At 34.2% G+C, this 10,696-nt stretch overlaps 1 pseudogene; it reads right to left on the bottom strand.

Annotated features, from left to right (window-relative positions):
• Positions 1-425: 425 nt before the first annotated feature.
• Positions 426-9,778, bottom strand: LOC125819839 (glutathione S-transferase U17-like; annotated as a pseudogene).
• Between the last annotated feature and the right edge of the window lie 918 nt (positions 9,779-10,696).

The following is a 10,696-nucleotide window of genomic DNA, read 5'->3' as shown; positions in this document are numbered from 1 at the left end:
TTGGTCTTCACAAGTGTACCATTCCCTATTGATCTTGGTCATGCCATCAAGGAGTTGAGATACTACTTCATAGGGTTGTTGCATTATACCTCCGGGAACAAGTTGATCAACAACTCATTTGTTCACTTAGTCAAGACTCATATAGAAGTATTGTTGCAATAAATGGTTTGGCAGTCCGTGAGTCGGACATTGAAGTACCAACTTCTTAAATCTCAGCCACATCTCATGGATTGGTTCACCTTCCAAGCATTTGAAACCTTGGATGCTATCCCTGAGCGTCTTCATCTTCAATAGAGGAAAGAATCTCATAGAGAATGTTATGGTAAGTTCATCCCAAGAGGTGATGGAGTCCCTTGGTAACTCAGCCAACCATTTGGTTGCTTCACCCATAAAAGAGAATGGAAACAACCTGAGAAGACTGATTCTTATGATATGTTCTTGAATGAGAACAGACCACAAACATCCACGAAGTTTTGAATATGCTCATGGGGGTCTTCGTGAGCCAGCTCTCCATATAATCCTTTAATTTGGAGGAGCTTCAGCATCGTGCTAGTAACATGGAAGACAACATTCCCCTCAATTGGAGGTAGACGTATTGCACCAACGTCATTCACATCATTAAGGTTTCTAATATCGTCTTGGTGGCCCACTTGGCTACCATTACTGCCATTCACGCTCATATCTTCCTCTGTTCAATACAAACCAATACAGACACAAACCAAAGTAAGTCGATTCAACTATAACAATAAAAGATCACAATTCAACGTCAATAATAGAATTTTAAACAACACCACTCCCCGGCAGCGGCACCATTTTTATTAACGTTTCAAGTACACCTCATCTGATTCTAGGTGTAAACGATTGTTAACTAGTATAAAACCCAAGGAAAAGTTGGGGTCGAACCCACAGGGAGCGATACGTGTCTAAATTTAGTTATGAAGTTATAGAGTGGTTTATTCGGTTATAGGAATAGAATTTTATCAAAAATCCATGTAAACAAGTCTAAGAGAATGACAATGAATGTCAGATGGGGGTTTGGATTGTCAATTATCAGCTACAGCACAATCAAACACGAAGGAAATAATAATATCGAGAGGTGTTCTCGGGATGTGATCAATTATAGGAAAATTTCACTATATGAGTAATTGAAAATACTAATAAATATCTAAATATCAATGGGTAGGCTAGACTATAAGTGAGATAGTTTGCTCTCGAACAACTATCATGATTCAAGTGATTTCTTTCGAACATCAACAAACTTAGCAAATAAGAACAAAACACACCTTACTTCATCTACTCTCTCAAGCTAGATAGGTAGAATTGAGATTAGGATTTACTCTTTTGAGCTAAACCCATATCAACACAAGAACTACAATCATCAATTGAAATCTTTGATTCAAAAACATCTTTTTCAAGCAACCCCAGAATTCTAAGTTTGAATTGCATTTGCAACTACAATTTTTAGTTTAGAACAGAGCTATCAATTAAACCCACTTCAATTAAGCATTTAAATCAGTAATTAACAATGCTCATAAGCTAATTCAGCCTATAATCACACCCCAAGAATTGGGGTTTTAGCTACACATCATAAAAATAGAAAAACAATTACCAAATACATTAGCCATGATCTGGGTAAAGGTACCCAAGTCTTTACAATGGTCCAAATTGAAGAAATCCAGAAACCCATTTGCAAATCCTCAAAATTAAGCTTAGAAATCCTCAAAGTCTATAATAAGAACTGAAAAACTAAGAGAAAAATCTAACTCTAAAACTTGGCGATCAAAACTACTAGGAGAGAACTGGGAGGAACTAGCAGGAACTTCTCAAATTTCATTTAAAATTCCAATTTATAGTTGCCCAAAATTTGTCATGAAAGACCATTTGGCGGAATAGATAGGGCCTCGCCCAACCGTTGGCGATCCACCCTTTGCTCCATTCCATCGCCATTTTACATTGGCCATTTATCTTCATGGTTCCGTGACTTTAGGCGCTCAAAGTTGCCAGGATCGCTTTTCTTCCCTTCTTCAGCTTGTTAGTTCCTTTTTGTCGAGTCATGTCCTTGACTTGCTCCTTAGCCTTCATAGCTGCAAATCAACACTTCAACATCAGTTTAGAGCATAAAATAGGCATTTGAGGACACTTATACTATCAAAACAACGCCCTAAATGAGTCAAAATCTCGGACTCATCAGCTCCCATCTCTAACTTACCGTCAACATGAGTGGAGCTATAGAAACCTATATGAAGTCGTCTGAACTCAATAGTTTTTTCTCAAGCAAAAATAGAAATGCATAAACATCCAATAGGCTAAGTCATGAGCCTCTAAACGTATATTGACAAATATTGATAAGAAATGTACTCATGGTATAAATAGTTGATGATACCTTAGATAGAAAATGTTAACACATGATAGTTCAAGTATGAAATATACAAAAAAGTGATACTTCAGATGTATTTTTTTCTACCTTTATCTCTTTATGATTAGACTTTGGAGTATTTGACAAAAAATGTTTAAAGAAAACAAAATAATTTAGTAAAAGGTAACAGGCACAATGGGCTAGTGGGAGTATATCCTTTCTACCAAACCATTTATTTAATGTTAAAAAAAATGCAAGTATATATCTATAAATAAATATCAAAAATCTAATTTTCAAACCATACACCCAGCATACTAAAAGAAAAAAGACTGAAACATACAGATAGACTAACTAAGTATAAGCTACCACACATGCCTCAGCATAAAGGAAACAAAAGAGTTAGGCCAAAGTCATTTGTGTCCCCTCAAAGTTGTCTTCATTATTCATTTAGACACCTCAACTACACCTAGTACCTATTGAACACTTAAATCTTAACAAATTTATACATATTTAACACAAAATAATAATCAATGAAAAGACAAACATGCGTGCATCTCAAACACACAAACATACTAAATAGACCAATGAAATAATGACACGTGTCGATTGGATTAACTTATTTTAAAAAATTTATTAAAATAATTCAAAAGGAATTTTAAAAAGAAAAACCAAAAATTATTTTTGAATTAACCCATCCCCACCCCCACCATACCCCACCATTCTTCTTCATCTTCTCCATCAGAACTAATTTCCCTTTGGACTGGGCCGTTGTATCTCAATCGTCAGTATACCTGTCACGACCCGGGATCACCCCCTAGTCGTAACCGGCATACTCGACCTCGAAGAGGTCTAATACAAGCCTCTTAGCATTCATTCATCGCATAGACACTAAAACCATAAGGAATTAAAAACTTTCTTTACCAAGAAAACATTTCATTAAAAAAAACAATAGCAAGCGGAAGACTTTCTAGACTTTATACATGATGTCTCAAAACCATCTAATACTTTAGAGTACAAAATTCGGGACCAATCCCATACACAACTTAAACAATACTAAAAAGACATAAAAGAACATATGGGGTATTGTCCTCGAATATATGAGGACTCACCAAGTCTTCATCTTCAACACTTAGAAACCTATCAAATAGCCATGACATGTCACCATCTCCAAATCCCTACACTTTAGTCAAAAAGGGAAAGAAAGGGGTTAGCACAATTAAGTACTAAGTATGGAAGCCATGCAAAAACATGCTAAAAGGGACGTTTATTGGAGAAACATGCTTTTATGCCATTTGGTAAAACTTCATGAAAAAAATACAAGTATAAGAGTCACAATATCCAACCATAACCAACATACAAGTCATTAACCACTTTAGCACATACTCCACACATAACCCATTCCTTCACCTTAAACCATCCACCTCAAGTAACCCTTGGACAACACTTTGTGCAATGTATGGATAGCGTCCCATACCACCATCCACACTAAAGCATCATCCTAAGGCCACCAAATGTGAACTTACCACTTATCATGCTTCATATCACAAGCCATCATGCACAACTAGTACCAATGTACAACACATGAACATAATTGACAAGTAAGACTTTTTATCATTTCTTGACCTCTATCTCAAGTTACCCAAAGCCACACTTAAGTGAAACATGAAGTGACCGCCCATACAATCTCTTCATATACACCTAAGTGTTCCTAAGGGTTACCATAGATAAGGAAATTTACCATTACAATATAACATCAATAGACCAACATTCTTTAAGAAACCATTTTTGGAGACATTCAAGCACATAAGGGGACTTTCACATAATAGTCGTTAGAATTAGGGAACTCACTTTAGTATCTTCAAAGCCTACTCGTGCCATGTGTAGATAGCATCCCATACTACTACCTACACGTTGTAGAACCTATCCAATAACTAGAGTGCGCATCCCACATGATGGGAATAGGCATAACCGACATAGACCATACTAGCTAGGTATGGAATCCGGAGTCTATCCTACTCCGTGGAGGTTGTTCTACTTGCCAAAGGTAGAACTAGTAAGCAACCCATGTAGGCACATGGTTTAGGGGATGTCCAAGGAAGTTCATTGTGCCTAATCTCATACTCAACTAGGCCACCTTCCTAACCACATCCACTCGGTGCTAGCCTTGTTTCCCATAGAGTATTCAATCACATAGGTACTTAGAGAAGGTTCCTTTTCTAGTTCAACCAACTCATAGTACCTCTTCCCAAGAAAGGCCCCATTTCTTAGTCATGGCCAATCAAGGTTCATAAGGATAGCTCATTAAATCCCCCTGGAAAGGTGCCTTAGGCCTACCGATTTTTCATTAAGGGTGCCTTAAGCCTGCCGGTCCAAGGTTCATCATTTCACACATGAGAAGGGCTACCACCATTAGGTCTACCGATTTCATGGTTTTACATTTACTTAGGAAAGCTAGACTTATGAAAGGGCACCATTTCTTAGTTTTGCCGATTCAAGTCTTGGCCTAGAATTCCTCTTTTAGCATTTATAGAAAGGGCACCATTTCTTAGTTCTGCCTATTTCACACATTCATGCATTCAAGACTTTAAGTAACAAGGAGGGACACTTTAGTCTACCAACCAAGTCACAACATTTTCATTTAAGGATACTTCATAATCCAACATCATTTCATAGATACATCATAAGAAATCATACTTTAACTCACAATGCTATCCACTTTACATAGGATCATCACAAGATCACATAAAACTCATTCACATCATACCTTCACATATAGCTTCATATAAAACTCATTCACATCATACCTTCACAAATAGCTTCACATAAAACTTTACATATAGCTTCATATAGGACTTTACATATAGCCTCATTCATATATAATAATATAACAATACAATAACACTCATATAATGCCCTTCATGGCCTCAATTCACAATAATACAATATTCCAACATTATGCAACAATTTCCCTAATGCCTTCATGGCTACAATTCACAATAATACCACACAAGAACAAGATATAACACTTCCACCAAAGGTGGATTCAACCTACCAACAACAATTAATTCAATAAAGAGAGTTCAAGCTTTCTTACCATAATTCAAAGCCATAGCCAAAATCACCAAAAATCCAAGCAATCACCAATACTTCACTCATAAGGCTTACCACCCTTAATTCACCCATTATCAACAATTAATCATGAATAAACATTAAACAACACAAGAGATATCAATACAATTCACTTTACACATAATTCCATCAACTTTGAATTTATAGAAATAGACCCACTTCATAAACACATTTTGGGGTTTTGTAGTATACAAGGATTCATGGAGTTTTTCATCTTAAGACATCAAATAAACATCAATAATATCATACCTTATCATTTGAAATCATTTCATGCAAGAACCCATGAGTTTGAGTAGAAATTAGGCTTTTTCACAAACTTTGGAAAAGTTGAAAACCATTTGAAATTGGCTCTAGGGTGATAGCTTGCCCTAGATAAAGAACTCCCATACCTTTACTAAGATTCCCCAAGAAATTTGATGAAGAAAACGTCTTGCATCCACAACCCTAGCTCCCACTTCTTCTTCTTCTTCTCTTCTTTCTCTCTTCTTCTCTTCTTCACTCAAGAACCCTAACTCTTACTCTTTTAAAATGGAACAAAAATGATCCACAATCAGCCTAACACAACAATATAACCTCAAAAGAAATGATTTGTGAAAAGACCAAAATGCCCTTAAATTTCCGGACGGACTCCCTGCCAACTGCCCAACTTTCAAAGGGCATAACTCGTTCATACGAACTCGGAATCGAGCAAACTCGGTGGCGTTGGAAAGATCGTTCCAAGGTCTTTCCAAACATAACTGGAAATACTCCTAGATCATCCTGATCTAGGAGTTATGACTGCTCAAAGTTGGCCAAAAACTCACTGATTTCCACACTTGGCCGAATTTCCAGATTCTGAATTTTTTTCCAAAAATGACTACTTCCAATTTCAAGCTTCTTCATATTCATTTTAAATTGTCGGATGTTACAATACCATCGCCTCACCTTTCTTCTTCATCGAATCTTATTCCTTTCACCGACATCAATAATATACCATTGATGTCCATTTAAGCTACCCCTCATTCACCTTTCATTTTAATAGCATTACATCTTCCATTCATTGTCTTCATTTTCTTTTCACTACTAATCATTTATCACAATTATAACAAAACTTTTGTCGAAAAAAAATCAATTACTTCACTGAAAAATTATTTTCATCGAAAATAATGGACCTTCGCTGAAAATATTTGAGACTTAATTAAATCTATATAAAAAAAAAGGAAGAAGAAGAAGAATTGGAGAATTGGAGAGAGAGAGAGAGAGAGAGAGAGAGTTGGGTGTAGGTAAAGAGATTATGGAAATTGGAATAGTTGAAGATGGCAAAAGATGGAATAGTTGAAAATGGCAGAAAGCTTCCTTCGTTTTCTTTTTTTAATTAATTATTATTATTATTTATTTGTTTAGGTGTATAGGTTGGAAAGAAAAAAAAATTGTTTTAATTGATTTACGCGCTTTAGGAGAGTGATGTACATGTTTTTTTGTAATGTCAGTGTTTTGTGTCTAATTGACATCACTTTTGAACAGATAAAGTGTTCAATAGGTACAAACCTTAGTCGAGGTGTTCAAGTGAATTATACGGACAACTTTAGGTGGCCGTGGATGACTTTGGCCAAATAGTTAAGTGCATTTCAACTAAAACTCATACATACATCATACGTCATAGTGCCACCACTAATTGTAGAGTTCTAGAGGGTCACATCATGTATGACTCCTGTTGCAGATATAATTTTAACTACCACGGTTTCGGTCTTTCTCCTGAGAAAGTCATTATCTTACATATATTGTCCTGCAACAAAGGTAAAAAGGTAAGCAATTCACATTATTTAGGTTCCATCCATTCATAAAAAAGAGAAGTAGTTTTTGGGGAAAACATGAAAAAAATTCTAAATATTTTATATATAAAAAACTTGTTTTGTGTCCAAATTCGATTTTTGGAAACTTTTAAAAAATCAATTTAATCCCAAACTCTTATATTTTATAAGAAAATAAACCCATCATTTAGTATCCAAACTTGACAAGTTTGAGAAACGCACTATGAAGGCAACCACTGAACTTATGTAATGTATTTATGTTTAGGATATTTTTGTTGTTATTTGGATCTCGAATATGAAATGGTATTTTTCCATAATTTTTTTCAAAAGTAATGTAGATATATAATTTAGATAGATCCTACACTGATATGTGAAATTGTTTATAAGCAGATTGGAGCTTATAAGCCATGAGATTAATTCTTATCACGAAACATGTTCATTATTAAATGATAATTCAAATGGGTATTTTTTTTAATAGTTTTTAGAAATTATGTATATAGCATATTTCTTTAAAAATTGAAATATTTTTTCCCAAAGTTGTGGAAAAACACATGATGAAATTTCACCCAAAAATGACTTGACAAGATATTTAGGAATCTATGGCGAAACGCTAGCTTAGTATCTGTTGAGGAGGAATTATATCATCCATGGTGAAGATATCATTTAATATGAAAAGGCTAAATAATAAAAGTGTTCTCTCTTTAACAGCTTAAGATTTTAGATGAGATGGTCACACTTCAACAGGGTAACAGAGCAGGCAAAGGTCATGAGATTGAATCTCATCGCCACCCGAATCAAAAAGAATTTCCACGTGTTTGGGTCATGGAAAAGAATCTGGTCCGTACATGAGGGAGCGTGTTGAGAATATAATTAAATAATAAAAGTGTTCTCTCTTTAACAGATTAAGCTTTTGGATGAGATGGTTATACATTTCAATAGTATCAACCCAAAAGTAAAAAGAAAGGAGGCCGATAAAATATTAAATATATAAATAAATAAATTTCTCTATTTTCCTCTCAAAAGAAATGTAAAACTGGAGCTTGTTGCAGAACAAAAATATACAACATAAAATATATATGTAAACTAGTGCACTTGTAAAAGACAATGGTTTTCAAAGTTTGGTATATCAAGCTATAAAAATGTATGCCTTAGCCCAAAGATTAATAAGAAAAACGTATTTAGCTAGATGTCATTATTAGTAGATCTTGGCTTGATGTACTCATTTCTTAGTACTTTGTTAAACAATAGATACTGAGGCTTCATAGGCTAAGCATAGCTAGAAAGAGGAAGAGCATACACATTTAGTTAGATGCCATTAGCTCTAATTTTGGCTAGAAGGTCCTTAACAGCCTCAACAAGCTTATTAGTTTTAGGAATAACATCTTTGACAGAGCTATCAGCACAAAAATCTTCAGCCCACATGTATAAACCTGGAATCTTAGCTTCATCAAGCAATATGACGTTGTTCATCTTTTCGGTTACCCTCATCCAACTCAAGAAGTAGCCAAGTGCAACGTCCATGTATCCAATTTTGTCTCTGCCAAAGAACTTCTTGCCTTTGCTGTAATTTTTGAAGGCGTCTTCCAACAACACCAGACTACTGAACACTGGCTCCAGTGTTGCCTTTATGGCATCCTCTCCTTGGGAAACTACTAAGCAATTGAATAATGGAAACCACTGCAGCTTAATTAAAATGTAAATACTATTGCAACCAACCACTGAGAAGTAAAACTTGAACCCTCCAAGACATTTGTTAAGGAAATAAACCTTTGGTAACCTCGCTAGCTCATGATGAAAATTTATTCTCTCAAATAATGTGAGACTCTTTCATTCTCCAGCACACGTTCAAGACTGAACATCTGGAGTGTGAACAACATAATTAAGCAATCAGAAATATTCTATTCCTAATAGCTTAAGCTTTTAGATAACATGATCACACAATTTCAACATGGTACCACTCAAAAGGAAAAAAAATATCACATGTTTGGGCATGAAAAATAATCATACACTACAATATGTAAGAGGAATTTTTGAGATATTCTAATCCTACAAAGTGAGTCTTGGGAGGGTAGAGCATACGCAAACCTTACCCCTACATCAGAGATAGAGAAGTTCTTTTCGATAAGTTACAAATTCGATTGTTAACAGTTATAGGATATGAGATGGGATATGAAATTTAGTCTTCACATTTTCATCTATATAGGCTGCCCAAAATCATGCTATGGCACGATCATAATGATCAGAAAGAATTGAGGGACCACTAAGCCAAGCTTCATCAATGTAATGAAGGATGACTAGGGACTCACCTATAGGCTTTTCGTCGTGGATTAGGACGGGGATTTTCTTGTAAAACAGGGTTGGATTTAAGGAGAAGCTCACTTTTGGTTAACATATTTTGTTGTATAAACTCAGATTCAATGGACTTTATCTTGAGGGCTAATTGAACGCGGTTCATGAACGGGCTTGCCCATACAACAAGAAGCTTTACACTATTTGTTGCCATGACTAACTTCCTCAATAACTAATATTGATGGAACGACTAATAACCAGAGTTTAACATTCCTTTTTAATGAAATATCAGATAACATTTGATGCTTCTTGCATATAAGTTCTACTAGTTTTTGGACACGTGCTTCGCACGTGTGTTCCATGTGAATTTTTATAGATATGTTAGAATGACTAAAATTCTATAGAAACATGTATGTAATGAGTAACAAAATGCAAAAATTATAAATAAGTCTTCAATAACATATATCGAAAAACACCAAATGAAGGGCGTATTCAATAATAACATTGATGAAAAGATAAAAAATAAAAGTAAAGTACATAATTTTACAAGTTCTTATCCACTCCTTCTCCCATGTCCTATCAATTCAACGGTCTTCCTCATCTACTTCAGCTATAAAAAAATGGTAACCTTGGTAGGGTTTTCATGAAATAAAAACGTTGAATATATATAGATAGAAATAAAGGAATGCCAACAAATATCTTAAAGTTTTAGATTAAATATTTGGAGATTATGATTATGAAAAGATCAGAGTTATAGATATTAAAAGTATTAAATTTGAATAGGTAATTAGATTTTAGTTACGCATGTCAATATTTAAAGCAAATAAATAAAATAATAATAAATAAATGAAGAACAAAAACAAAATTTGAAGCTAACAAACCATGTAGATTTGCACCCTCTTAAATTATTAAATTTCTTCATCTTTCATAAAAGAGAATACTTTATCCACATAAATTATATCATTTATGAGAGGAGTTACGGAAAGAGGAAAAGTTGAGTAATTTATGTAAAGATTTTTGAATTTATTATTATTATTATTATTATTATTATTATTAATATTATTAATATTATTATTAATATTATTAATATTATTAATATTATTATTAATATTATTATTATTATTAATATTAT

The sequence above is a fragment of the Solanum verrucosum genome, unplaced genomic scaffold, assembly GCF_900185275.1.
Source record: "Solanum verrucosum unplaced genomic scaffold, falcon-dt-bn FXZP01000239.1, whole genome shotgun sequence".
Taxonomy (NCBI): domain Eukaryota; kingdom Viridiplantae; phylum Streptophyta; class Magnoliopsida; order Solanales; family Solanaceae; genus Solanum; species Solanum verrucosum.
This window is presented reverse-complemented; position numbering and strand designations above follow the sequence as displayed.